Source organism: Theropithecus gelada, chromosome 2 (genome assembly GCF_003255815.1).
Source record: "Theropithecus gelada isolate Dixy chromosome 2, Tgel_1.0, whole genome shotgun sequence".
Taxonomy (NCBI): domain Eukaryota; kingdom Metazoa; phylum Chordata; class Mammalia; order Primates; family Cercopithecidae; genus Theropithecus; species Theropithecus gelada.
This window is the reverse complement of record NC_037669.1, coordinates 55,549,412-55,576,963: the sequence shown is the minus strand read 5'-3', so window position 1 is coordinate 55,576,963 and position 27,552 is coordinate 55,549,412. Positions and strand designations below refer to the sequence as shown.

Genomic DNA, 27,552 nt, shown 5'->3' with positions numbered 1-27,552 from the left:
CAGAAGGGAGGTTGGAGTTTCATACTTACTTTTTTCATTTTTACTGTTGTTATTTAAGCAAGAGATTTTTTTTTTTTTTTTTTTTTTTGAGACGGAGCCTCACTTTGTCACCCAGGTGTGGTCTCGGCTCACTGCAAGCTCCGCCTCCCGGGAGCTTTCTCCTGCCATTCTCCTGCCTCAGCCTCCCAAGTAATTGGGACTACAGGTTCCTGCCACCACGCCTGGCTAATTTTTTGTATTTTTAGTAGAGACAGGGTTTCACCATGTTAGCCAAGATGGTCTCGATCTCCTGACCTCGTGATCCACCCGCCTCGGCCTCCCAAAGTGCTGGAATTACAGGCGTGAGCCACCGCAGCTGGCCGAGATTTTTTTTTTTTTAAGTCAACTCCTATTCATGCTTCTGGTACTGTTTTGTGCTACCTTTCCAGGAAATGTCTTACTTCTGGTACCAATAACTGCTGAAGACAAAAGCGGAAGACTGGTACAGCATACATGTGTGTGCTGTGCTGCTCAGATCCCCCTGCAGAGGATTTTTGTTTTGTTTTGTTTTTTTTATTGCCTGGGCTTTTGGACTAAGGCACACCCTCCCTCAAATGCCTAAAGTGTTGGCTATCAGCCGGGCCCGGTGGCTCAAGCCTGTAATCCCAACACTTTGGGAGGCCAAGGCGGACATATCACTTGAGGCCAGGAGTTCAAGACACCCTGGAAAACATGGTGAAATCCTGTTTCCACCTGAAAATACAAAAATTAGCCAGGCATGGTGGCACGTGCCTGTAATCCCAGCTACTTGGGAGGCTGAGGCACAAGAATCACCTGAACCAGGAGGGCAGAGATTACAGTGAGCTGAGATTACACCACTGCACTCCAGCCTGGGCAACAGAGAAAGACCCTGTCTCAAAAAAAATAAATAAAGTGTTAGCTATTGAGGACTCGTAGCTAAAACACTCCTCAAGCATTGTCCTGAGCCAAGGAGCATTATCTCACCCCAGATCATTCTCCCTCCCCAGGACAGCCTGTGTCCGAGGACCGTGAGGCAGAAGATCCCACCCCTTACCTCCCTGTGGATAATTCAGAAGGACGCTTCCAGTTTCAGAACTTCCCATAGGATTGGCTGAGGCCTCTTCCGAGCCTGCCGCCCTCACTCCCTCACAGTTGTTGTTGCTGAGAAGTGTCTCATAAACCTGTGCACAAATCTGCAATCTGAGGTCTGTTCCCCTAGGAAACCCAACTAGGAAAATTAGCTTCCCCATTGAACATAAAGTGCCCCATTAATAAGACAAAAAACCCTACAGCCAAAGCATGATGCACTAAGAAAAAAGCACAGCATGGCAGAGGATGTAGCAAAGAAGCAGTAATTTACACCTCTGTCCTGTCTCAAGAATGAATGAACAAATAGGTATCCTGCACCTGTCTCTATCTCTTATGGCATTTCTCACGTTGTCATCACAACAGAAATAATGTGCATGGAAGATCTGAGAACTGCTCCATTCTGGAATTATAGTCATTCTGGAATATGGCTATCTTAATCACAAAAGACCACAACAATCAAACAAAAGTCATATGACCCGCCAAAACAGTTGAATGTCCAAAACCAGTTACAACTTCAGTTGCCACAAATCTGTTGCAATGTCTGGACATTGTCCACTACAATCTGCCTTTACTGGGCAGCTAGGACCTTACCCACCAGTCATTCATAGCCCCCTGGATCGCACCATCCCTTCATAGTACAAAATGTTGTCAGTCATTACAGTGGTGTGATTTTTAAGTGGGTAATCACTTTTTAAAGTTTTTTAAATTTCTAAAATTTGTGGTAAAATACACATAAGATTTACCATCTTAATTATTTTTTAAGTGTACAGGTCTGTGGCATTAAGCCATTCACATCGTTGTGCAGCCAGCACCACCATCCATCTCAGGAAGTTTTTCATCAAAAAACTGAAACTCTGGATCCCCTAAACTTCCCATCCTTCCTACCCTAGCTCCTGGTAGCCTCCATTCTACTTTCTGTTTCCATGAATTTGACTACTCTAGGTATTTCATATGAGTGTGGAATCTTAACAGTATTTGTCTTTTTGTGACTGGCTTATTTCACTCAGCACAATGTCCATAAGGTTCATCCATGTGGTAGCATGGGTCAGAGTTTCCTTCCTCTTTAAGGATGGATAATATTCTAATGTATAGACGTATCAAATTTTGTTTTTTCCATTCATCCATCAATGGACACTTGAGTTGCTTTTACCTTTTGGCTATTATGAGTAATGCTGCTATGAATATTGGTATATAACCATTTGTTGGAGTCTCTGCTTTAAATTATTTTTTGTATATACCCAGAAGTGAAATTACTGGATCATATAATAATTCTGTGGTTTTTTTTTTTTTTTAGGAACTTGAGTACTTTTTTCCACAGTGGTTGCTCCATTTTATATTCACACTAACAATACATAAGAGTTTCAATTTCTCCACTTCCTCACTAACACTTATTATTTTGGGACAAGGGGGTATCTGTTTGTTTGTTTTGGATAGTACCCATCCTAATGGGTGCAAGGTTGTATCTTATTGCAGTGGTTCCCAACCTTTTTGGCACCAGGGATGGGTTTCATGGAAGACAACTTCTCCAAGGATGAGGTTGCAGGGAGATGGTTTTGGGATTAAACTGTTCCACCTCAGATCATCATGCATTAGTTAGATTCTGATAAGGGGCACGCAACCTAGATCCCTCACATGTGCAGTTCACAGTAGGGTTTGCGCTTCTATAAGAATCTAATGCCATGGCTGATCTGATAGGAGGTGGAGCTTGGGTGGTAATGCTCACCCACCTGCCACTCACGTCCTGCTCTGTGGCCCAGTTCCTAACAGGGATTAGGGAACCCTGTCTTATTGTGGTTTTAATTTTCATTTCCCTATTGATTTGTGATGTTGAGCATCTTTTCATGTGTTTATTGGCCATTTATATATCTTCTTTCGAAAAATGTCTATCCAAGGCCTTTGCCCAATTTTTGATCCAGTTGTTTGTTTTTGTCATTGCTGAGTTTTAGGCGTTCTTTATATATACCAGATATTAATCCCTCTCAGATATATGATTTGCAAATATCTTCCCCAATCCATGATTGCCTTTTCACTCTGATTATGTCCGTTGATGCACAAAAGTTTTAAATTTTGATGTAGTCCAGTTCATTTTTTCTTTTGCTGCCTGTGATTTTGGTGTCACGGCCAAGAAATGACTGCAAAATCCAATGTCATGAAGGTTTCCCCTGATTTTCTCTAAGAGTTTTATAGCTTTAGGTCATACATTGAAGTCTTTCAACTATTTGGAGTTAATTTTTGTATATAGTGTCAGGTAAGGGTTCAACTTCTTTTTTTTTTTTTTTTTTTTTTTTTTTGGCATGTGGATGTCCAGCTTTTCCAAAACCATTTGTTAAAAGATTGTTCTATCTTCACTGAATGTTCTTGGCACCCTGGTTGAAAATCATTAGGTCATATATGTGTGTGTTTATTTCTGGACTCTCAATTGTATTCCAACAGTCTATATGTCTGTCTTTATGCAAGTGATCACTTTTCATATTCTTTTAGAATAACTCTGATGTTCAGTCTTCTAGATTAAAGGTCTTCCACTCTAATCTGTTTCCACACCTGCTCTCCCAAAACACTTTACACTCCTTGAGTGCAGAGACCATGTCCTAGCTATCTTTGTCACCTCAGTACCTGACATCATGCCTGGTACATAGGAAGTGCCCCAAAAATATGTGACCCAAAATGGCAAAATCCTGGTGGGTGACTTTGTGTTCATCCCAATCCCACTGAGTATTTCAAGGTGTCTTCAAAAGAAATTAAACTCTACAAAACACTGAAGCAGAATATTTCCCTGACCCCTTCACAGGTGGGAACTGGAGTGCAGGGGCACTGGAACTAGCCAGCTGCTTCGGCACTGACAGGAGCGAATTCCACTCACTCAGACCTGCTGGGTTTCACCATCACGGGACGGGGAGCACGCAGGTGAGTAGGTGCAGGAGCCAGGGCAAGGACTTTTGGGCACCAACAGAAGCAAAACTTCATGCGGCCCCACAGCAGCATCTATGGGGAAGTGCCTGTGACCCCTGAGCCCCAGAAGGAGTGTTACAGTGCCCTTTTAGCTTTGTCGTCTGAGGACAGCTTAAGTGTTAACAGCTCGGTGGAGGGTCAGTGTGACAGCCTTTCACACCCGCACCCAATTTCTTGTCTGGCGTCCAGAAGGAATGAGGTTGCACAAACAAATTGAAGGTAGTAAATGAGGGGATTTTATTGCTGATGACAGTGTCTCTAAGTGGGAAGGGGAGCTGAAAAGGTGACAGATTGGGAAGGTAATCTTCCCCTGAAATCTGGCCATCCCCAGCCAAACTCTTCTCCAAAGCTACATCATCAAGCTGTCCCTCTGAATTCAAGCCACTTCTCTCTAATGTCCAGCCATAGTCTCTGACATCCAGCTGCTTCTCTTCTCTCTGCCAACTGAGCCTGGGGATTTTATGGGCACAGGATGGAGGGGTGAGACAGGCCATTGGCAGTTTTGGTAAAGGCAACATTCAAGCAGGAAAACAGGGATGTACGTTCTCACTTTGAGCTGAGGTTCCAGGCTTGAGAGTAGAGCCCTCACCAGGGACCTGCCCTCTTCTGCCCAGAGTTTCCCTGCCTCTTGTCCCTATCAACATTAACAAGAAATGTCTATTTTACTGAAAAATTCTTGGGGAGACAAGAAAGAAAGTTTACATTGTGCATAACATGGGAGAACTTCATAAAAGTTCCTTTAAATATTTTTCTTCTTTTCCCTCAAAGTCCTCTCTCTGCCAGCTACTTTGTTTTTCCTCCTTCTCTTCCTGTCCCTCTATCTCAGCCTCTAAAAAATATGTTCCACTGTCTCAAAACGATTCCATTTTCAGCCTCAGAGTGCCAACCCACTCAGCCAAATAAGAGCTTGGTGTCTGGTTAATGGAGTACAACCATCTATCTGCTCTTCAAACCTAACGCTCAGGAGCTCACACCCATTCTTACCCAAGCAGCAGATTCAAGTTTTCACCCATGATATGGTTTGGCTGTGTCCCCACCCAAATCTCATTTTGAATTGTAGCTCCCATAATTCCCACATGTTGTGGGAGGGATGTGGTGGGAGATAATTGAATCATGGGGGCAGTTTCCCCCCTACTGTTCTCCTGGTAGTAAATAAGTCTCATGAGATCTGATGGTTTTATAAGGGATTTCTTTCCCCTTTCACTTGGCTCTCATTCTCTCTTGCCTGCTGCCATGTAAGATGTGCCTTTTGCCCTCTGTCATGATTGTGAGGCCTCCCCCATCATGTGCAACTATGAGTCCATTAAACCTCTTTTGCATTAAAAATTACCCAGTCTCAGGTATGTCTTTATCAGCAGCATGAAAAACAAACTAATACAGCCCACCTCCACAGGTCTCCTGAAAGGTGAGGCAGACACTAAGGGAGGGTAGAATCTACTGCTAGAAATATTAGTTTCTCAGCCAGTCATGATGCCTCACACGTGTAATCCCAACACTACCAGAGGCTGAGGCAGGGGGATCACCTGGAGCCAGGAGTTTGAGACAAGCCTGGGCAACACAGAGAGACCCTGTCTCTACAAAAAAATAAGAGGAAGGAAAGAAGGAAGGAAGGAAGGAAGGAAGGAAGGAAGGAAGGAAGGAAGGAAGGAAGGAAGGNGAAGGAAGGAAGGAAGGAAGGAAGGAAGGAAGGAAGGAAGGAAGGAAGGAAGGAAGGAAGGGTCTCCATTGGTTTATAAACATGTACTAAATGAATGAATCAAGGTTATCACCATCAAGACTTAGTCAATATCAAAACACAGATGCTCTCCCACTGTTGCCCGGGCTAAAGTGCAATGGCGCAATATCAGCTCACTGCAACTTCTGCCTCCGAGGTTCATGCAATTCTCCTGCCTTAGGCTCCTGAGTAGTTGGGATTATAGGCTCACACCATCACACCGGCTCATTTTTTGTATTTTTAGTAGAGACAGGGTTTCACTATGTTGACCAGACTGGTCTTGAACTCCTGACCTCATGATCAGCCCACCTTGGCCTCTCAAAGTGCTAGGATTACAGGCGTGAACCATCGTGCCTGGCCGATTTTTGACCATTATTACCTCCCTGATTGGGCCTCCAGCCCTGCTCTAATCTGTACTATCAAATGTGTCCGTCTTCCACACTAGTTCCACTGCTTCAATTCTGTCCTAAACACTGGATGTTAAGGTCTCCAAAGAAATGGAATTGGAATGGAAAAAGAGTCTGTCATTATCTGAGCACTTACCAGTGAGCAGCTTAGCAGCACTGAGCTAGGTGCACCACAATGCTGTGTTTCAGAGCTCTTAACCAGCATGTTTGGGTTGAATACTGCTCAGCCATTCACAAGAAATGTGGCCTTGGGCAAGTCACTTAACCTCTGTGTGCCTCATTTTCTCATATAACATATGGAGATAAGAATAATACCTATTATAGAAGATTAGCTTGAGGGTTAAGTGAGTCAATACATGTCATAAATGCTCAACTAGTGTTAATTGTGGATGTTATTCCAACTCACATGCATTGTCTTCATTTAATCCTCACAAAAACCTTGCAAGACATTATTCTCTCTGACTTGTAGGTTTTACAGAAGAGGAAACAGGAGTTCAGATAAAGTAAGTAATTTGCCCACGGTTACTGCTATGGTCTAAATATCTGTATACCAGGCCGGGGGTGGTGGCTTACGCCTGTAATCCCAGCACTTTGGGAGGCCAAGGCGAACAGATCACTTGAGGTCAGGAGTTGGAGACCAGCTTGGCCAACATGGCAAGTCCCCATCTCTACTAAAAAAAAAAAAAAAAAAATACAAAAATTAGCTGGGCATAGTGGTACGCTACTGTAATCCCAGCTACTTGGGAGGCTGAGGCAGGAGAATTGCTTGAACCCAGGAGGCGGAGGTTGCAGTGAACCGAGATCACACCACCGCACTCCAGCCTGGATGACAGAGTGAGAAGCCATCTCAAAAAGAAAAAAAAATTAGCCAGGTGTGGTGGCACACACCTGTAATCCCAGCTACTTGAGAGGCCAAGGCAGGAGAATCACTTGAGCCCGGGAGGTGAAGGTTGCAGTGAGCTGACATGGCACCACTACACTGCAGCCTGGGTGACAGAGAGACTCTGTTTCAAAAATAAAAATAAATAAATATTTGTGTCCCCTCCAAAATGTATATGTTGAAATCCCAACACCCCTAATAAGATGATAGTATTAGGAGATAGGACCTTTGAGGAAAACATTAGCTCAAGGGGGTGAAGCCCTCATGAATGGGATTAGTGCCTTTATAAAAGAGGCCCAAGCTGTCTTGTCCCTTCCACCATGTGAGGACACAGCTGGAAGATGCCATCAATGAACCAGACCAGACACAGAATCTGTGGGCATCTTGATCTTGGACTTCCCAGCCTCAGGAGCTATGAGAAATACATTGTTGCTGTTTACTAGCCACCCAGTTTATGGTATTTTCTTATAGTAGTCCAAGTGGACTAAGTCAGTTACAAAGCCAGTAAGTGGGGGAAGCAAGACCTAAACTTGAGTCTGTTTGATCACCAGGTCTCAGGCCCTTTCCATTGTGTCAGGCCTCCTCCAAAAGCAACTACCTCCAAGATATGCACTGATCAAGGCTCCCTGGGGGAAAAGCAAGGGACAAGAGGCCACCAGCTAAGGCAATTACTCTCCATGGCATACCCAGGAAGTGATGTAGGGAAATGGCATGAATATTAAGTCAAACTTGAAGCAGAGAGTCCCACTTGCCACTCACCAGCCAAGTGTGCATGTGACCAACTGTCAATGCCCTCATCTGGAAAATGAGGTTGATAATACTGCGTGTCTAATCATAATAATAATAGCCCTGTGCTGGAAGCACATGGTGAAAGCAGTAGAATTTGGTGTGGTGGTGTATGTCATGAGAAAGTGCTTTGTGTCTTGTGAAATGTGTCACAAACGTAAGATTACTATTTAAAGTAGGCATAGTGGGAGAGACATAGTCATGGGAGCCAAGAGAAACGGGGTCAAATCACAGCAGCTGGGTATCCTGAGTAGATTACCTCACTCTCTGAATCTTGGTGTCCTCATGAATGGGGAGGTATCAGACTCTTTCAGTTGCAAGTGACAAAAAGCCCAACCTCAATAGGCATTGGCATTAAAAGGGAGTTTATTCTGACTCAGGTATCTGGACTACAGTTGAGGCATGTGAACAATGTCAAGTCACAGGCTCTCTTTTGAACTCTTAGCCCTGTTCTCCTGCATGTTGATTGATTCTCTTTTAAATAGTAGCCCCCACCTCCACATCACCCAGCACATCAGAATTACATCCAATACCCTGGCCAGGCGTGGTGGTGCACATCTGTAATCCTAGCTACTCAGGAAGCTGAAGCACAAGAATCTCTTGTGCCCGGGAGGCCAAGATTGCACCATTGCACTCATCCCTGGGCAACAGGGAAAAAAAAAAAAAAAAGGATACATCCAATACCCTAAACAACCACAGAGAGAAAAACTTATTTCTCCTAGCAAAAGTTCCAGGATTAATTGTCATTGGCCTGGCTTGGATTATGGTTCATCCCTGCACCAATCATTGAAGAGGGGTGGGATAAGCCCCTCTAGAAACACCTATAAGCTGAGAATGGGGTGGATCCACCAAACACAAAGTGCTATTACCTGAAAAGGGGATAAACAGGTGTCCATGACAAAGTAACAGAGGATAGGATGGCACCTCCAGGTGAACACGAGCTCTGTATCTAAGTAAGTCATTATAACCATGGCAGAGGAGACAGGGCTCTCTATCTGAGCAAAATCCAAGCTATTGAGAAGTCAGTCCAAGAGGAAGCAACACAAACACCCTGATTTTTTTTCTTTTCTTTTTTTCTTTTTTCTTTTTTTTTTGAGATGGAGTGTCATTCTGTTGCCTAGGTTGGAGTGCAGTGGCGCAATCTCACCTCATAGCCACCTCCGCCTCCCGGGTTCAAGGAATTCTCCTGCCTCAGCCTCCCGAGTAGCTGGGATTACAGGCGCCAATCACCACGCCCAGCTAATTTTCTTTATTTTTAGTAGAGATGGGGTTTCACCATCTTGACCAGGCTGGTCTCAAACTCCTGACCTCGTGATCCACCCGCCTTGGCCTCCCAAAGTGCTGGGATTACAGGCATGAGCCACTGCGCCCAGCCACAAACACCCTGACTGTGGCAAATGCAGAGGGTGCCAGGACAGGCAGTAAGGTGGCAGACCCCACAATGGACACATGACAGGGCAAAGGTCAAGGTCAGCCTCACCAAGGGAGAAGTCTGGGGCTCAGAATGAGCAGGTGATGAGATATGGTAGAGCCCATGGCCAAAAGACTGAAGCTATTGGAGCCAGTGCCTCTGGCATTTGGCTGAGTGGACAGCTTGTCCCCCTTAAAGGGCCAGCCCAGCAGGCGAAGGAAACCATAGCAACCACAAGTTAAGGAAGACGGATGAAAAGCTTGTAAACACAGCTTCCAGCCATGTGGCATAGCTTTGGGTTCCTAGGAGACAGCCACATAAAGACCAGTCTGACTCATGGCGACCAAGCAAAGGGGACTATTTCTAGGCACCACTGTAGGCCGATTCAGAGCCTGTGAACCAGACAGGCAAACAGGCAGCACGAATAAACATGATGGCTTTGAAAGCAGAGTCTTCATGTGTTGCACACTCTCGGTGCTGAGTGGCCAAGTTTGCTCCCTTTCTGCTGCTGCTGTGCTGCTACCCCCACGCACACACCGGTTCGTCCCCACCTCCCCTTCCCATCTCTTTGCAAACTTCTGTCCCAGCCTTCAGTGCTGGGGGACAGGTTGCCATGTACACAGCGTGGTGGCAACTGGGGAAACTACTGACCAGCTCTGTGTTGCTCCATCATAAATAACCAGCTGCCTCACCCAATTTCTTTAGCTGTACAACCAGCAATGACAATCTGCATTTCCATCCATCAGGAGGCAGTAACTGTGGGTCCTCAGCAGGATGCTGATAACTCCATTTTTCAAGGCCATGGCCAAGCTGCTTTTCACTGCTTGAGAGTTAACTATGACTCTGCAATGCCGGATATGACAGTACCCACTCAATACAGACATTTAACAGGATGTAGAATCTGCTTTCTCTCCAATCTGATTTTCCAAAGACAAAAAGAGAAAAATAAGCTAACTCTTTTTGCCTGTTAAATACTTGAAATTTTAGGTGCACAGAACCCAAATAGTAACTATGGCAACGCAAGCCACTCCAGTAAGACTAACACCGATTATTTCCAGCACAATAGCCTGGCTTGTGCTCAGAAAGCAGAGGTAATGTTGGCTGAAAGCAATTCCTGAATTGTGGGGCAGGGGGTGGGAGTCTTCCAGCAGTGGAGGCTTTATGCTTAGGTTTCTAGTTCCCGGCCTCTAGGATTCAGTGGCAAAATGAATTAACTACTGGATTGCTATCTCGCCTCTCCACACTAATAAACTGGCAATCTCTGCATTCTCTGCTTAGGTTTCTTCACTCTCCAACCACAAAGCCACTGACATCCTAGGACTCACAGTGATAGCATTAAGAATATGGGTTATGAAAATTCCAGTATCAGAGAGCTTGGCCAGATTTTAAAGAACATCCTACTGGGAGCTTCCTGAAGGCAGGGGAATGTGCAATATGCTCTCAATACAGGGCTGAGGACTTGGCCCATGGTAGGTGAAACTCTTTCTGATCCCATTTGTTTTACAGATTGGAAAACAGACTCAGGAAAATTAGACTTGACCATAGCCACTCAGAATCAGGAGATAATGTAGACTCCTGGTTAAGGCTACTGGCTATGGAGAAGAACAAAATAAGGATTCCCTCTTGGTTGTTAGACTCTGGGCAAGTCACTCAACTTCTTTGAATCTGGGTTTATTTTGAACCTAGATGTATTTACTTTTATTATTATTATTATTTATTACTATTACTATGAAAGGGCAAACCTATTCTTGGTGTAAGAATAAACAAAGTAATTTATGTAGTGTAATTAGCGCACAATAGGTGCCTCCAAATTAGTAGATACTTTTGTTTGTTTGTTTGTTTGTTTGTTTGAGACAGGGTCTTGCTCTGTTGCCCAGGCTGGAGAGCAGTGGCATGATCTGGGCTCACTGCAACCTCTGCCATCCAGGTTCAAGCGATTCTCATGCCTCAGTCTCCCAAGTAGCTGGGACTACAGGCATGCGCCACCAAGCCTGGCTAATTTTTGTATTTTTAGTAGAGACAGGGTTTTGCCATGTTGGCCAGGCTGGTCTCAAAGCTCAAGTGATCCGCCTGCTTCAGCCTCCCAAAGTGCTGGGATTACAGGCATGAGCCACTGCACTTGACCTGATACTGTTATTATTATTAATGGCAAAGCCAATGACTTCTGCACAGTACGGGAGGGAATTCAACTTTACCTTAATCCATAATCCTACCTCTTTCCAAACCCTGTCTTCTGACATAAGCCGACCATTCAACCAGCTCAAATTTAACAATCTTTTTCTCTAAGGTCATAGTTCTCAAACATTTTGATCTCAGGACTTCAACACTTAAAAATTATTGAAGACTCCCAAGATTTTGTTTATGCAGGTTTTATGTATCAATAGTTACCAAATTAAAAATTAAAACTAAGACTTTTAAAACTGCTTCTTAGTTTACTTTAAGATAACAATTATTAACTCATTACATGTGAACATTAATTACATATTTTATAAAATATAACTATCTTCCAAAATTTAAGAAAATGTATATTTAATAAGAAGCATAGCATTGTTTTACATGTATGCAAATCTCTTCAATATCTGGCTTAATAGAGGAGAGCTTTATTCTCATTTATGCTTCTCCATTCAAGCTGTTATGATATATTTTGTTTTTGTTTTTGTTTTCTTTTGGGACAGAGTCTCACTCTGTCACCCAGGCTGGAGTGTGGTCGTAAGATCTCAGTTCACTGCAACCTCTGCCTCCCAGGTTCAAGCGATTCTCCTGCCTCAGCCTCCCAAGTAGCTGGGATTATAGGTGCCAACTACCACACCTGGCTAATTTTTGTATTTTTAGTAAAGACAGGGTTTCACCATGTTGGCCAAGCTGGTCTCAAACTCCTGACCTCAAGTGATTCACCCGCCTCAGCCTCCCAAAGTGCTGGGATTACAGGCGTGAGCCACTGTGCCCGGACAAGATATATTGTTTTGATTGAATAAGGGTATGAAGAAAATATCTCACACAGACAGATATAGTTGGAAAGGGAAGGAATATTGTAATAGTCTTTTCAGATAATTGTGAATTTTCTACTTTGACACTATACCAAAATTCGGCAAGTGATAGTTTCCTTTTTTTGTTTTTTTTTGAGATGGAGTCTCACCCTGTCACCCAGGCTGGAGTGCAATGGCATGATCTCGGTTCACTGCAATCTCTGTCTGCCTCGTGGGTTCAAGCAATTCTCCCACCTCAGCCTCCCAAGTAGCTGGGATTGCAGGCACCCGCCATCATACCTGGCTAGTTTTTGTATTGTTGTAGAGATGGGGTTTCACCATGTTGGCCAGGCTGGTCTTGAACTCCTGACCTCAGGTGATCCGCCCCCCTCGGCCTCCCAAAGTGCTGGGATTACAGGCATAAGCCACTGCGTCTGGCCGGTAGTTTCTTAAAGGATAGTTGCATGTAGAATCTGAAACCATATCAATGAACTTTTCATACTCTGTTACATTAAAATCTATTGGCCTATCACGTACTTTGAATGGATTTTTTCTTATGCAAGATTTTATAACATCATGCATTGGTCATTTGGAAAATATTGGCTCACTGAATTATGCAGATCTTCCAAACACTGTCACATTTTATTATCCAGCATCACACTCACTAACGTCACCACCAACCTCATAATTTAAGTTTTTAAGTACTGGGAAGCTGTCAGGCTCAGCGCAGCGGATATTCTAATTTTCATTTGAAAGCTCGAATGTGATCTTCGGTAACAAGTACTGTCAGTTGTTTTCCTTGACAGACTCACGTTAATTATTTCTGAGAAATTTTCTGCTAAATACCCAAGCTAGAGCAATTATAGTCTTTATTAAATGATAATTTTTTAAAAAAAACAAAAAAAGTAAAACCATGACTCTTATACTGACACAAAATGAACACGTTAAAGTTTTTTTAAACTCATAATGAGGGAACCAGACAGATATTTAAACCAGTTCAAAGGAGAAACCAAACAATCACAAATTCTTAAGGAATTTTGAAAGGTTAAAACGAAAGTACACATGGACACAAGACTGGCTTTTTTACTGGATGGGGAAGGGCAGTCCCTCCACCAGGCAAAATTCATTTGCCTAACATTTATAGACAAGATTTATTTTGCATTGCCATCAGTTATCTACAACTTAACAGAGTTGTAAAATAGCTCCCATAGAATCAGAATCAACTAAGGATGTTCAACAAACCATGCAGTTTTCCTTCGAAGCACAAATGTTCCTTTAGAGTTGTATGTCACTAATTCTCCCGAGTTAAAAAAAAAAAAAAAAAAAAGGTGTTTAATGAAAAAAGCTGGTAGTTGAGCTCACAACTCAACAGTCACACAAGTGCTTTTCCTGAAACAACCATCCTACTTCAGTATGCCACACAAGTGCTTTATGTGTATTTCTTATGACACAAAATACCAAAAAGGTGTGTGCCTAAAAGTTGAGATTTAATAAATTAATAATGTGTACTGCTTTGCCAAGGACATTCTTAAGTGAAACTAGGTTTTTGTTTTGTTTTACCGTGTGTGTGGCAAAGAATACAATGACTACTAGTAAAGTTTGGTGTCATCACCTTGATGTCTAAGGTACCAGAAGCTTTAGCTACCATTGCTTTTGCACCACTAGCGCAAAAGTCAACACAGTGAAATGGCAAGTGATGGTCTTAGTATTAATATAAAAATAGTTCTGAAACGGGTGTAGTGGTACATGTCCGTAATCCCAACATTTAAAAGGCTGATCGGACGGATTACTTGAGCTCAGGAGTTTGAGACCAGCCTGAACAACGTGATAAAACCCCATCACTACAAAAAAATACAAAAATTATCTGGGCATGGTGTCACGCACCTGTAGTCCCAGCTATTCGGAAGACTGAAGCAGGAGGATCGCTTGAGCCTGAGAAGCTGGGGCTACAGTGAGCCAAGATCACACCACTGCACTCCAGCCTAGGCAATAGAACGAGACTCTGTCTCAAAAAAAAAAAAAAAAAAAAAAAGGATCTGACCTTGGGGACCCCCTGACAGGACCTTGGGGAACTCTAGGGGTCTGTGGCACATACTTTTAGAACCACTGCCCTAAGGTAATGTTGTTGATTAAGGAAATGACCTGAAGAAGATTAAGCAAAAGAAGCTAAGAGCCAGACATCTGCAAATTGAATAATCAGACCTCACAGGGATCACTACTTGGAAAGAGAAAAGTAATCAGTGAAAATCTAGGAACAGTGCAGGAGTTAGGGGAGTGAAGAGGACAAAATCCACTAGAAGTTTGTATGCTTTTATTATTATCACCTACTGGCAATTCCCAACAAAGCCAGGACTAAAATACTCCTCCCTATGTGGACAGACTATCCTGCTGTCCAGAAGCACAGACCGAAGCAACAGGGTCCACTGGCGTTAGAGTGGCAGGCTGTGTAGTGAAGAGATGGCCACCATTCTATTGTTTTAGTGATGAATTATGGGGCTCAGAACTCGCTACTCTAAAACATGACACCTTGGCATTTGAGAAAATAGCAGAAGCAGGAAGCTTCTCTCTGACCCCCTGCTTTTCTCCTCTAAAGCAGGCCATAAAAGAATTCCCCAACCTACCTAGGAGGAGGCTCATATTTGAGAGGCATCCTCCCTATACCTGGAGGAAGGAAATGTCCTCGTCTCTGAAGACACAGGGATGCAGAGGAAAATCTGAACAAACAGGCCTTGCTAAGTTCCCCCCAGTTTATTACCATTAGATCACACACTTACTTGTCCCACAATCATACTTGTCCATATCTGTCCACTCTTCATCAAACTCAAGCGTAAAACCAGGTGTGGTGGCATGTGCCTGTAGTCCCAACTACTCAGGAGGCTGAGGCAGGCAGATTACTTGAGCCTGGGAGTTCTTCAAAGTCCAGCCTGGGCAACATAGTGAGGCCCCATCTCAAAAAAACAATTGTTAAGTGAAAAACAAACCTAAGCATTAAAATACACAAGTTGGCCAGGTACAGTGGCTCACTCCTATAATCTCAGCATTTTGGGAGGCTGAGGTGGGAGGATCGATTAAACTCAATCCCAAGAGACCAGCCTGGGCAATACAGTGAGATCTCATCTCTACTAAAAACAAAGTTCAAAAATTAGCTCAGCTTAGTGGCGTGCATCTGTAGTCCCAGCTACTGGGAGGCTGAGGTAAGTAGATTACTTGAACCTGGGAGATCACGGCTGCAGTGAGCTGTGATCATGCCAGTGCACTCCAGCCTGGGTGACAAAGCAAGACCCTATCTCTCATACACACACACACACGCACACACACACACACACACACGTTTATCTGTGTCTTGGTCTTCGTTTCTGAAGGCTTCTGTGTCACATAACACTTATAATGAATAGATTTGCATACCTTTTTCTCATTCATTTGTCTTTTGTTATAGGGGCCTCAACCTTGAACCTGGTAATGGGTGAGGAAAGATTTCTTCCAGCATGCCCCCAACACACACTATTTTAGAAATGTTAGCATGGATACATATCAAAATCCAAGGTTGGCTGGGCATGGTGGCTTACACCTGTAATCCCAGAACTTTGGGAGGCTGAGGTGGGAGGATCACTTGAGGCCAGGAGTTCCAGACCAGCCTGGGCAACATAGCAAGACCCCATCTTTTTTTTTTTTTTAATCCAAGATTGATCAGTACCTTAAAGATACCCCCCATTAAAAATAAAGACTATGACTTCTTAACTTTAGTCACTTTGTTTTTTTTGTTTTGTTTTGTTTTTGAGATGGAGTCTTGCTCTGTCACCCAGGCTGGAGTGCAGTGGCGCGATCTCAGCTCACTGTTAGCTCCGCCTCCCGGGTTCACACCATTCTCCTGCCTCAGCCTCCTGAGTAGATGGGACTACAGGTGCCCGCCACCATGTCTGGCTAATTTTTTATATTTTTAGTAGAGATAGGGTTTTACCGTGTTAGCCAGGATGGTCTGGAACTCCTGACTTCGTGATCCATCCGCCTCGGCCTCCCAAAGTGCTGGGATTACAGGCGTGAGCCACCACGCCCAGCCTATCTTGGTTTTTTTAACCTTTCAAGACATCGTTATTATCTTCTAGAGATAATACTCGTTTGCCTTGTCCACACACTGACACTCTTTTGTGTGTGTGTGTGTGTGTGTGTGTGTGTGTGTGTGAGAGAGACAGGGTCGTGTTCTGTCACCCAGGCTGGATGGGAGTAGCGCATTTATGGCTCACTGCAGCCTCGACCTCTTGGGCTCAAGCAATCTTCCTACCTCAGCCTCCTGATTAGTTGGGACTACAGGCAGGTGCCACCATGCCTGGCTAATTTTTGTATTTTTAGTAGAGACAACATTTCACCATGTTGCCCAGGCTGGTCTCAAACACCTTGGCTCAAGCGATCCTCCCACGTGGCCCTCGTGAACTGCTGGGATGACAGGCGTGAACCACAACACCCAGTACATTAACACTCTTTTGATCCTCATTTCTTCTTGCATTTTAGTCCTCTTTCTGCTTAAAGTACATTCTTTAGAATTTCACTTGGAAAGAGTCTACTGGTGATGAGTTCTCTCAGATTTTGCTGAAAACGTTTTTCCTCTTCCTGGTGAATAATATTTTTGTTGCATATATAATCTTACATTCACAGTGATTTTCCCTTAGCGTATGTAAGATATTTTAGTGGTTTCTCCCATGTTCTCACTTAGAAGAGGGAGCTAAACAATGGCCACACATGGACTCACAGAGTGAAATAATAGGCAGTGGAGCCTATAAAAGACGGGAGGGTGAGGTGCAGTAAGCATTGAAAAACTGCCTATTGGGTACGATGTTCACTATTCGAGTGATGGAAACACTAAAAGCCCAGACTCCAACATTATGCAATACATATATGCAAGAAACCTGCACTTGTATCCCCTAAATACATGAAAATTTTAATTTTTTAAAAGACATGCTAGTGGTTTGTATTATTGCCATTGAGAAGACAGTTGTCAGAATAATCATCGTTCTTTAAAGGTCATCTGCCTTTCACTCTGATTGCTTTAAGATCTTTTCTTCATCTTGATGTTCTGCAGTTTCATTTGTGACATACATAGGTGTGAATTTTTTTTTTATTTATCTTGCTTGAGATTTACAGGGCTTCCTGAATGTATGGACAGGTATCTTTCACCAATACTGAAAAATCGTTAACCACTACCTGTTCAAATATTATCTCCACATTATTCTTTGTCTCCTCTTCTTATGGAATACTAATTATACATTTCAATATTCAATAAAACAATATTGAATTGTTTCATTCTATTTTTTTTTTTTTTTGAGACAGAGTTTCACTCTTGTTGCCCAGGCTGGAGTGCAATAGCGCAGTCTCAGCTCACTGCAACCTCCACCTCCCGGGTTCAAGTGATTCCCCTGCCTCAGCCTCTCAAGTAGCTGGGATTACAGGTGCACACTACCACACCCGGCTAATTTTTGGATTTTTAGTAGAGACGGGTTTCACTATGTTAGCCAGGCTAGTCTCAAACTCCTGACCTCAGGTGATCTGCCCACCTTGGGCTCCCAAAGTGCTGGGATTGCAGGTGTGAGCCACCACACCCGGCCTTGTTTCATTCTACCTTCCACAGCTCTAGATAATTTTTCCAGAACTCTCCCCTAGGTTATGAATTATCTTCTCAACTGTGTCTAATTAACTGTGGAATCTATAATTTTTCATTTCTAGAAGTTATTTTCCTAAAATTCACTTTGTCTTTTCTTTTTTTTTTTTTGACAAGGTCTCACTCTGTCACCCAGGTTGGAATGCAGTGTGTGATCATAGCTTACTGCAGCCTCCAACTCCTGGGCTCAAGTAATTCTCCTGCCTCAGCCTCCCAATTATTTGGGACTATAGTGCATGTCACCACACCCAGCTAATTATTTTAATTTTTTGTAGAGACAGAGGTCCCACTATGTTGCTCAGGCTGACCTTGAACTCCTGGGCTCAAGTGATTCTCTTACCTCAGCCTCCCAAAGTGCTGGGATTACAGGTATGAGCCACTATGCCCGGCCACACATTGTCATTTTTCCAGTTTAATTCTGTCTTTTTTTCAGATGGAGTCTCACTCTGTCACCCAAGGTGGAGTTCAGTGGCACGATCTTGGCTCGCCACAACCTCCACCTCCCAGGTTCAAGCGATTCTCCTGCCTCAGCCTCCCAAGTAGCTGGGACTACAGGCATGCACCATCACGCCTGGCTAATTTTTTGTATTTTTTTAGTAGAGACGGTGTTTCACCACATTGACCACAGTACCCTAGAACCCCTGACCTCAAGTGATCCACCCACCTCAGCCTCCCAAAGTGCTGGGGATTACAGGCGTGAGCCACCATGCCCGGCCTAGTTTACCTAGTTTAATTCTTTATTCACAATTTTATTTCTTATTTCTTTTAACATATTTGAATACTTCTTTTATATTCTGTCACTGATAATTATACTATCTGCAGTCTCCATGGATCTGATTCTGCTATCTGTTGTTTCTGCTGGCTCAATACTTATTGCCTTGCTTCCTTGTAATTTTTTATCATGAACTGAAATCTCTTAAAACTTCATCATAAAGAATTCCTTGAGATCTGGGAACAGACAAGTTCTTCTATGGGAATATGCATTTGGTTCTGCTAGGCACCTTAAGAACATGAACATCACTTTGCTTGTGTGAATTCATGTTATAGATCCTCAAAACAGTTTACTTGTGGTTACAAATTCTCAGAGATTTTTTTGGGGTCCCCTACAACCAGCCCCCGTGTTCAAGATAGACAATTGTTTTTATCCTTTAGGTGACAGATTTATTTCCAAATCACCCTCACACTAAATCACCATTACACTTGATCATTTAAGGACATAACTTTATGGGAGGAGTCCTATTAGACCCTTACCTTGGACAGGTTCTGGGCTTCATCTTCTGTCCCCTGAAGACATGTCCCGTTCTGTCCCCTTGAGACCATGAAAAAACCAAACCTCAAAAATCACCCAGTTCAGGCTGGGCACGGTGGCTCACGCCTGTAATACCAGGACTGTGGGAGGCTGAGGCAGGCAGATCACTTGAGGTTAGAAGTTTGAGACCAGCCTGGCTAACATGGTGAAACCCTGTCTCTACTAAAAATACAAAAATTAGCCGGGCATGGTGGTACACGCCTGTAGTCCCAGCTACTCAGTAGGCTGAGACAGGAGGATCGCTTGAACTCAGGAGGCAGGGGTTGCAGTGAGCTGAGATTGTGCCACTGCACTCCAGCCTGGGCAAGAGAGCAAGACTCTGTCTCAAAAAAAAAAAAAAAAAATTTCACCGAGTTCAGCAAGTGTCTATGAAGCAAACACAAGCCAGTTTGGGGCTCCGCTTACCTTTCTTCATTTTTGGCCTCTGAGTATTCCTTAACTTGCTCACTCATAAACGTATTTTCTAATGGTCTTAAATGTTATCCAGAATTGTTAGTTGTTTACAACAGGAGGATAAGTCAAGGTATCTTTTGTGCCATACTGCAAGAAATGAAAGTCCACATCAAAGTATGTGCTGTGTAAATGATGAACGGTCTGATGTTGTTTGGTTATACAGGACAGGAGCGTGGGTGGACAGCAAGATTGAAGATGGAGATAAACCTGAAAAGCTCAGTAGGGACTAGGCAATGAGGGGCCCTGAATGTCATTCGACATCGAACTTTATCCAGTAGGTAATGGAGGTACTTCCAAATTCAGATCACAAGATGCATAAAGTTTTTTATATTATTGTTTCCTTTCAAGTAGTATTTCTCAAAGTGTGGTCCAAGTTCTACCCTCCTCAGAATCCTCTAACTCACTTATCAAATCCTGCAGATCCAAGCTATACCCCAAACCTACTGAATCAGTATCCCCAGGGAGGGAGGGTAAGAAGAGGGGAATTCTCAAGACCCAGAATTTTAACAAGCTTGCTGGTAAACCTTGTGCACACTAAATTCCAAGAGCCGTGAGTCAGAGCAATGCTTTCCTATCTGCTAATGAGACCACTAGCAAGATGGGAAATCATTTTTAATGAGCTAAAATAGAATGAAAACTCTCATAGTGCACCTCTTGCTATAAGGATGTTTCACAAAACTTTTGTGGTGGTGGTGGTGGTGATGGTGGTGTGTGTGTGTGTGTGCATGTGTGTGTGTGTGTTCTGGGCTAAGCCATAAAATGTGTTTTATGTGCTGAGGTCAAAAAAGAGAGGCCTTGCCTTGGAGGATGCCCTTTATATTCTTTTTAATCACACTTTATCTATAAATAAAATATTGGGAGGAAAAGGAGTGCAATAAAATCAACCCCTGAATAACCCCTTCCTGTAGCATGCCGGCTCACACTGATGTGTATACATCATCAATTAATCTTGGCACTTTCTGACTCAAAATAAAGTGATGAAAAGCATTTCTATGAACATGGTATGGTGAAAGCATGCTGTGAATTGTCACCTATTCCACAACTGTTTTCTTATTTGCCTGAAGAGATTACAAAACCTGTGTTCCAGCTCTCATTATATCTCAGCAGCCCTGTATTTCAGGAGATAAGGTATCACAAAATCCTGGCACAACTGGCCCAAAGTACCACATGAGTCCCTTTGCTATACAGGATTTCGTTATACTGAGCGCTGCTTCCACCAACAGGTCACAGGTTGTAGCCTAGAACACATTTTATTTGGATACTTTTTTCCTTGCTCTTGTACTTGCTGCAGTGGTGTATATATCTGTGGTCTATTCTCCCAAAAAAACAATCAATAAGCAAGGACAAATACAAATGCATCCATTCATGCATCAACACCAAACACACACACACACACATTTGTTGTCTTAAATATATTTCACAAACTCCATTCATTCAGTGTCTGTATTATGTTTTCCATTTCTACATACCTCTGGCACTACTATTTACCTTTCTTCTTTAAATTGAATCACATTTTTATATAAAGTTTTCATAAAAAATAATTTACACCCCTTTAGCAAATGGAAAATCAGTTTCACTTGCCAAAAAAAGAAGGTAACCGTAAAAATAAATGTAAGGGAGAACGAGCCAAATTATCACACTCAACTTAAATTCTATTGCAGCCAAAGCCCAGAAACTAAACGGAGCCTCTTCTGTTTGTCCAAAAGAGGAGACATGGCTGTTTCTCGTTAAAGCCCTACTAGGATCAAACTGAGTGTTTTCCCATGATGTTGTTAACAGAAGGCATGAGAGATTGGAAAAGGAAATTACTTTCTTGATAGTGATTCTGTTTTGTTTTTAGGCTGAACAGATACCTCTTGGAATCACCTACTGTTGCATTCCTATCTAAAACTTTGAGAAATAATGACATAGATCTTTGGTTCTCAAACTGTAGCGTGCATCAGAATCCCCTGGAGGGCCCATTAGAACACAGATGGCTGGGCCTCATCCTTTGAGTTTCTGACTCAGTAGGCAAAGCCCAAGAGTTTGTATTTCTAACGAGTTCCCAGATGGGGCTGACGCTGTTGATTGAGACCACACGTTGAGAACCACTGCATAGATCAATCCTATACATCGTTCAAAACCCTGCTTGGGTGAGTCCTTCCTTTTCTGCCCTCCATGAAGCCTTCTCTGCCTTCTCTATCCACCTTACACTTCCAAAATAGTCACTTATTGTCTGCCTCATTGATTCCCATTCTTTTTGCTCAAAGCAAACATTTTATTATTCTCATTTCACAAATCCCATGCTTTGAAATGTTTTTTGTCTATCACATAAAAGACATTTATCAAGTAATAATTAATTCATTTTCTCATGTTTTATTAATCAAAGACAAGGGTAACTGCCAATCACAGCTTCCAGTCAGCATGGGGTTACTGGTGTTTCTAGCCCCGAGCAAAGAAACCTGATGTTTTCTTTTAATTAGCCTGTGCATCTAATATCTAGTAAATATGAGCTCTTTGGATTAGTCTTTTTGAAGTACTGAAAATAGCTCATAAGCACCCCTTCCTTCTCCCCCCATTACTGCTCTCTAAGACCCTTGGGAGCCTGGGAGCTCAGGTTGGGACCACCTGGTATATATCATTCATCTGGTCATTAATCACTGATTGTCTTCTGTCATTTCTTCTATTGTTGCCCCTTAAGAGCACAATAGAGCTGCATCTGACTCTTCTTTGTAAACTGTACAGTACCTTGCTCAGGGCTTTAGAATTAGCAGTTGCAAAAAAAAAGAAAGAAAGAAAAAAGAAAATGAAAAAAAAAACCACCCACTGCTGATTTCAAATATATGTTTGACTATATCACAATTGCATCCAGGGGAGAGCAACACAATGAAAGAATATTTGCAGTAAAACAGACCTGTATTGTAAATAGGAGAGTTAAATTCCAAAGTTACCCTTTGTGGAAGGAAAATGAGTCAACAAAACAATGGCCTTTCCAGGGTTGGTAAAGAGACCTGAAAATAACCACTTGCCTGGGTAACTTCACCAGGAGATGGTTCCATTTGATTGCTCTGCCTGGTGCCTCCTGGAAGGCTGGTAAAGGGGAAATGTTTGAAATGAGTATGACTTAATCACAAATGGACAAACTGAGGATGGGACTGATGGTAAGATCTTAATGACTCAGAAATATCTGTCTTCCTCGAGAGTACGTGACTCGTTCTTTTTCCAAAACTCTGCTTAAAACTCCTGTCCTGATCTAATTAAACTAAAGACCTTCTGCACAGCAAAAGAAGCTATCAACAGAGAAAACAGACTTACAGAATGGAAGGAAATTTTTGCAAACAATGCATCTGACGAAGGTTTAATATCCAGCATCTATAAGGAACTTAGCAAATTTAAAAGAAAAAACAAACAACCCCATTAAAAGGTGGGCAAAGGACATGAACAGACACTTCTCAAAAGAAGACATACATGTGGCCAACAAACATATGAAAAAAAGCTCAACAGCATTGATTATTAGAGAAGTGCAAATCAAAATACATTCATTGAAGCATTATTCCAATAGCAAAGGTATAGAATCAACCTAAATGCCATCAATGATAGACTGGGTAAAAAAAAATATGGTACACACCACGGAATACTATGCAGCCATAAAAAAGAATGAGATCCATACACACCATGGAGTACTATGCAGCCAAAAAAAAAAAAAGAATGAGATCATGTCCTTTGCAGGGACATGAATGGAGTTGGAGGCCATTATCCTTAGCAAACTAGTGCAGGAACAGAAAACCAAATACTGCATGTTCTCACTTATAAGTGGGAGCTAAATGATGAGAACACATGGTCACATAGAGGAAAACAATACATACTAGGGCCTTTCAGAGGGTGGAGGGTGGGAGGAGGGAGAGGATCAGGAAAAATAACTAATGGGTACTAGGCTTAATACTTGAGTGATGAAATAACCATAAAACAAACTCCCATGACACACATTCACCTACGTAGCAAACTGCACATGTATCCCTAAACTTAAAATAAAAGCTCCTGTCCTCTTGCAAGCCATCCTTGGTGGGAATGACCACCACCCACACTTGCTTGATTCCGATCACATTTTATTCTAAATTCCCTTAGCAATATGAACTCACTGCATGTTGAATTGAAATTGCTATTGAAACTTTTGTGTGTGTGTGTGTGTGTGTGTGTGTGTTTGGGAAGGCATCCTTCTCCTCTCCAAAGACACAGCTCCCCCAACCTGTGACATAGACTTGACTATTACACAGTAATTTCTTTATTTGATGACCTGCTTATGCCAGGCATCTTCTTCCAAATGCCAAATGCCAATAAAAGTAAGCTATTATCTATCATTAATCTGTTAGTGTTCCTTCCTGCCCTTCGTTGATGAATGGGATGCTCCAATATTATTGCTAGCATTGCTTTGAATCATTCCAGGAAGGAAATTCCTAGGAAATCTTTTGGCTACTGTTGACTCTGGAAAAGATGCAAAAAGTGAGGTTTGGGGTTGTTGTTTTACTTGTTCCAAAGGCTTATTAGATTTAGCTAATTATACAGCTTATCAAAGTAAAAGATCTTATGGGTGCCATCTGATGGCCTTCCCCATCACTCATGCCTGATTGAATAACAGGGTTAAAATTCAAGGAGCTCTTCCTCTAATGAAGTTTCTGCTCTGGTCTGTTGCTACGGCAACTTAGGGCTATAGTACAAGATGACAGCAAATATATTCAATATTGCTGCAAATCTATGCTCTCTATTGTCTTCATTCTTCAGTGACCTCAGAACCAAAACTGTTTTACAGCATGGAAGTTCTGAAGGAGTGTTGTGCCTGCTGTTTTTCTTTCTTTCCTCAACATGAAAACCTACCATATCTCTACTCTCTAGCATAGTGCCATCCAGGTAGCAGGCATTTGAAATACATTTTAGGGGAACTCGTTGTGATTGGTGGATTAACCACACACATTTATTTCTTCATCCTGAGAGTCCACTAAAATGACAGCAAAGGTATAAAAAAGACACACAGACAAGGAAAATGGAAAATAATATCACAATGGGCAAGAGATTTCCATTTTTTAGCTCTTTTTTCTATCACAGTAAAATATACATAACATAAATTTTACCATTTTAACCATTTTTAAGTGTACAGTTCAATGACATTAAGTATATTCATATCATTGTGCAACCATCACCACCATCCATCTCCAGAATTTTTTCATCATCCCAAACTGAAACTCTGTACCCATTAAACGTGAACTCCCCATTCTCCTCTTCCCCAGCCTCTGGTAACCTCTATTCCACTTTCTCTCTCTATGTATTTGACTAATCTAGATACTTCATGTAAGAGGAATCATGTACATATATCCTTTTGTACCTAGCTTATTTCAATTAACATCGTTTCTTCAGGGTTCATCCATCTTGCTGTGTGTATCAGAATTCCTTCCTTTTGAGGCTAAATCATATTCATTTTATACTTAGAGCACATTTTCTTTATCCCTTCATCCAATGATGGATGTCTGGGGTTGTTTCTACTTTTTGGCTATTGCAAAGAATGCTGCTATGAACATTAGTATATAAATATTTGTTCAAATTCATACTTTCAGTTATTTTGTGTATATACCCAGAAGTAAAATTACTGGATCATATGGTAATTTTATATTTAATTTTTTGAGGAACCATCATACTGTTTTCCATAATGGCTATACCATTTTACATTCCCACCAGCAATGCACAAGGGTTCCAGTTTCTCCATATACATGCCAATGCTTATTGTTTTCTGGTTTTGATAACAGTCATCCTAACGGATGTTGGTGGAATCTCACTGTGTCTTCAGTTTGCATTTCCCTAGTGATTAGTAATGTTGAGCATCTTTTCATGTACTTATTGGCCATTTATCCCATTCATTTCTAGAAGATGGAAAACAGATGGAGGAATGGTAGCCATCTTGGCAGAGTAAGGGAGGCCTAATGAGTCTTCTCTGACTTAGATTCTTTTTGTAGAAATGGTACATAACCATTCTTCACTGGGTTCCCAGGGGCAGTATGGAAGCATAATAGTTAAGAGTACAGGTTCGGGATTCAGATTGCCTGAGTGCTCAGCTTGGCTCTGCCACTTCTTATTAGCAGAGTGAATTTAGGCAGATTAACTCACCACCCTGCCTCAGTTTCCCCATATGTAAAATAGGAAACATAATAGTATCTACCAAATAGAGTTATTGTGAGAATAACATGTGTAAAGCACTTAACATTGTGCCTAGCACACAGCACACATCCCTGAAGTGATTATTATCATCCCCTATTATGGTTCCATCAGGATATGCCACCTCTGCCACCTTTAGTTTTGTTTTCGTTTCTGTTTTTTGAGACAGGGTCTTGCTCTGTCACCCAGGCTAGGGTACAGTGGTGCAATCACAGCTTACTGCAGCCTCAACCTCCCAGGCTGAAGTGATCCTCCTACCTCAGCCTCCCAAGTAGCTGGGACTACAGGTGTGCACCACCGCACCCAGCTAATTTCTTTATTTTTTGTAGAAACAGGGTCTCACTATGTTTCCCGGGCTGGTCTTGAACTCCTGGGCTCAAGCAAATCCCTGCTGCTTTTCAATGTCCTTCCAAAAAGATCCAAATGATCTTCCAAAAAGATCATTATGATTGAGTTACAGGTTAACAGACACAGAACACATAACTGGAATCCAATCCCTGTTCCTCAGGTTAGAAATAGCTACGTCCTAAATACAAAGCTATGCAGGCCCAGTGTCCCCCACCTTGCTATTTTCCTTCTTGGGGCAAAAACTAAAGACACTTGTGGGTAAGAATAATATACACAGTAGTGAATAGCAGGAGCTTGAAGTCAAGCAAATTTGGGTTAAAGTCTGGCTTCCCACCTATTATCTCCATGAGCATAAACTAATTACATAATATTATAGGCTGAATCGTGTGTCTCCGAAATGAACATGTGGAAATCCTAACTCCTAGTACCTCAGACTGTGACTAAATTTGGAGATAGGGTCTTTAACAAGATAATTAAGGTAAAATAAGGTCATTAAGGTGGACCCTAATCCAACATGACTTGTGTCCTTAAAAAAAAGAGAAAATTAGGGCCGGGCACAGTGGCTCACGCCTATAATCCCGGCACTTCGGGAGCCCAGGGCAGGTGGATTGCTTGAGCTTAGGAGTTTGAGACCAGCCTGGCCAACATGGTGAAACCCCGTGTCTACTAAAAATACAAAAACTAGCTGGGCATTGTGGCATGTGCCTGTAGTCCCAGCTACTCAGGAGGCTGAGGCACAAGAATTGCTAGAACCCAGGAGGCGGAGGTTGCAGTGAGACAAGATGGCGCCACTGCACTCTAGCCTGGGCAACAGAGTGAGACTCTGTCTCAAAAAAAAAAAAAAAAAAAGACAGAGAGAGAAAAAAAAAAAATTAGGACATAGATGTGCATAGAAGGAAGACTATGTGAAGACCAAGGAATAAGAAGGCCACCTACAAGCCAAGGAGAGAGGCCTCAGAAGAAACCAACCCAACCCTGCTGACACCTTGATCTTGGACTTTTAGCATCCAGAATTGTGAGAAAATTAATATCTGTTGCTTCTACCACCTAGTCAGTAGTACTTACAGTTATGGCAGCCTTAGCACACTTATACACTTGACCTCAGTTTTCTGAAAGATAAAATAGGAACATATACATCTCATGAGATAATTGTATTAAATTGTGGAGAAATGGACTTACCATAGTGCTTGGCACATAGTATGTGCTCAAGAAATATAGGTTAGTAGGATTATTGTTTTATTATTATTACTATTAAAACATAATTACTGGCCGGGCGCGGTGGCTCAAGCCTGTAATCCCAGCACTTTGGGAGGCCGAGACGGGCGGATCACGAGGTCAGGAGATCGAGACCATCCTGGCTAACACAGTGAAACCCCGTCTCTACTAAAAATACAAAAACTTAGCCGGGCG

General features: G+C 42.4%; 1 pseudogene; it reads left to right on the top strand.

The window, feature by feature from the left end:
• Positions 1-5,397: 5,397 nt before the first annotated feature.
• The window catches only part of LOC112619314, a 70,149-nt pseudogene continuing 47,994 nt past the window's right edge, over positions 5,398-27,552 (top strand).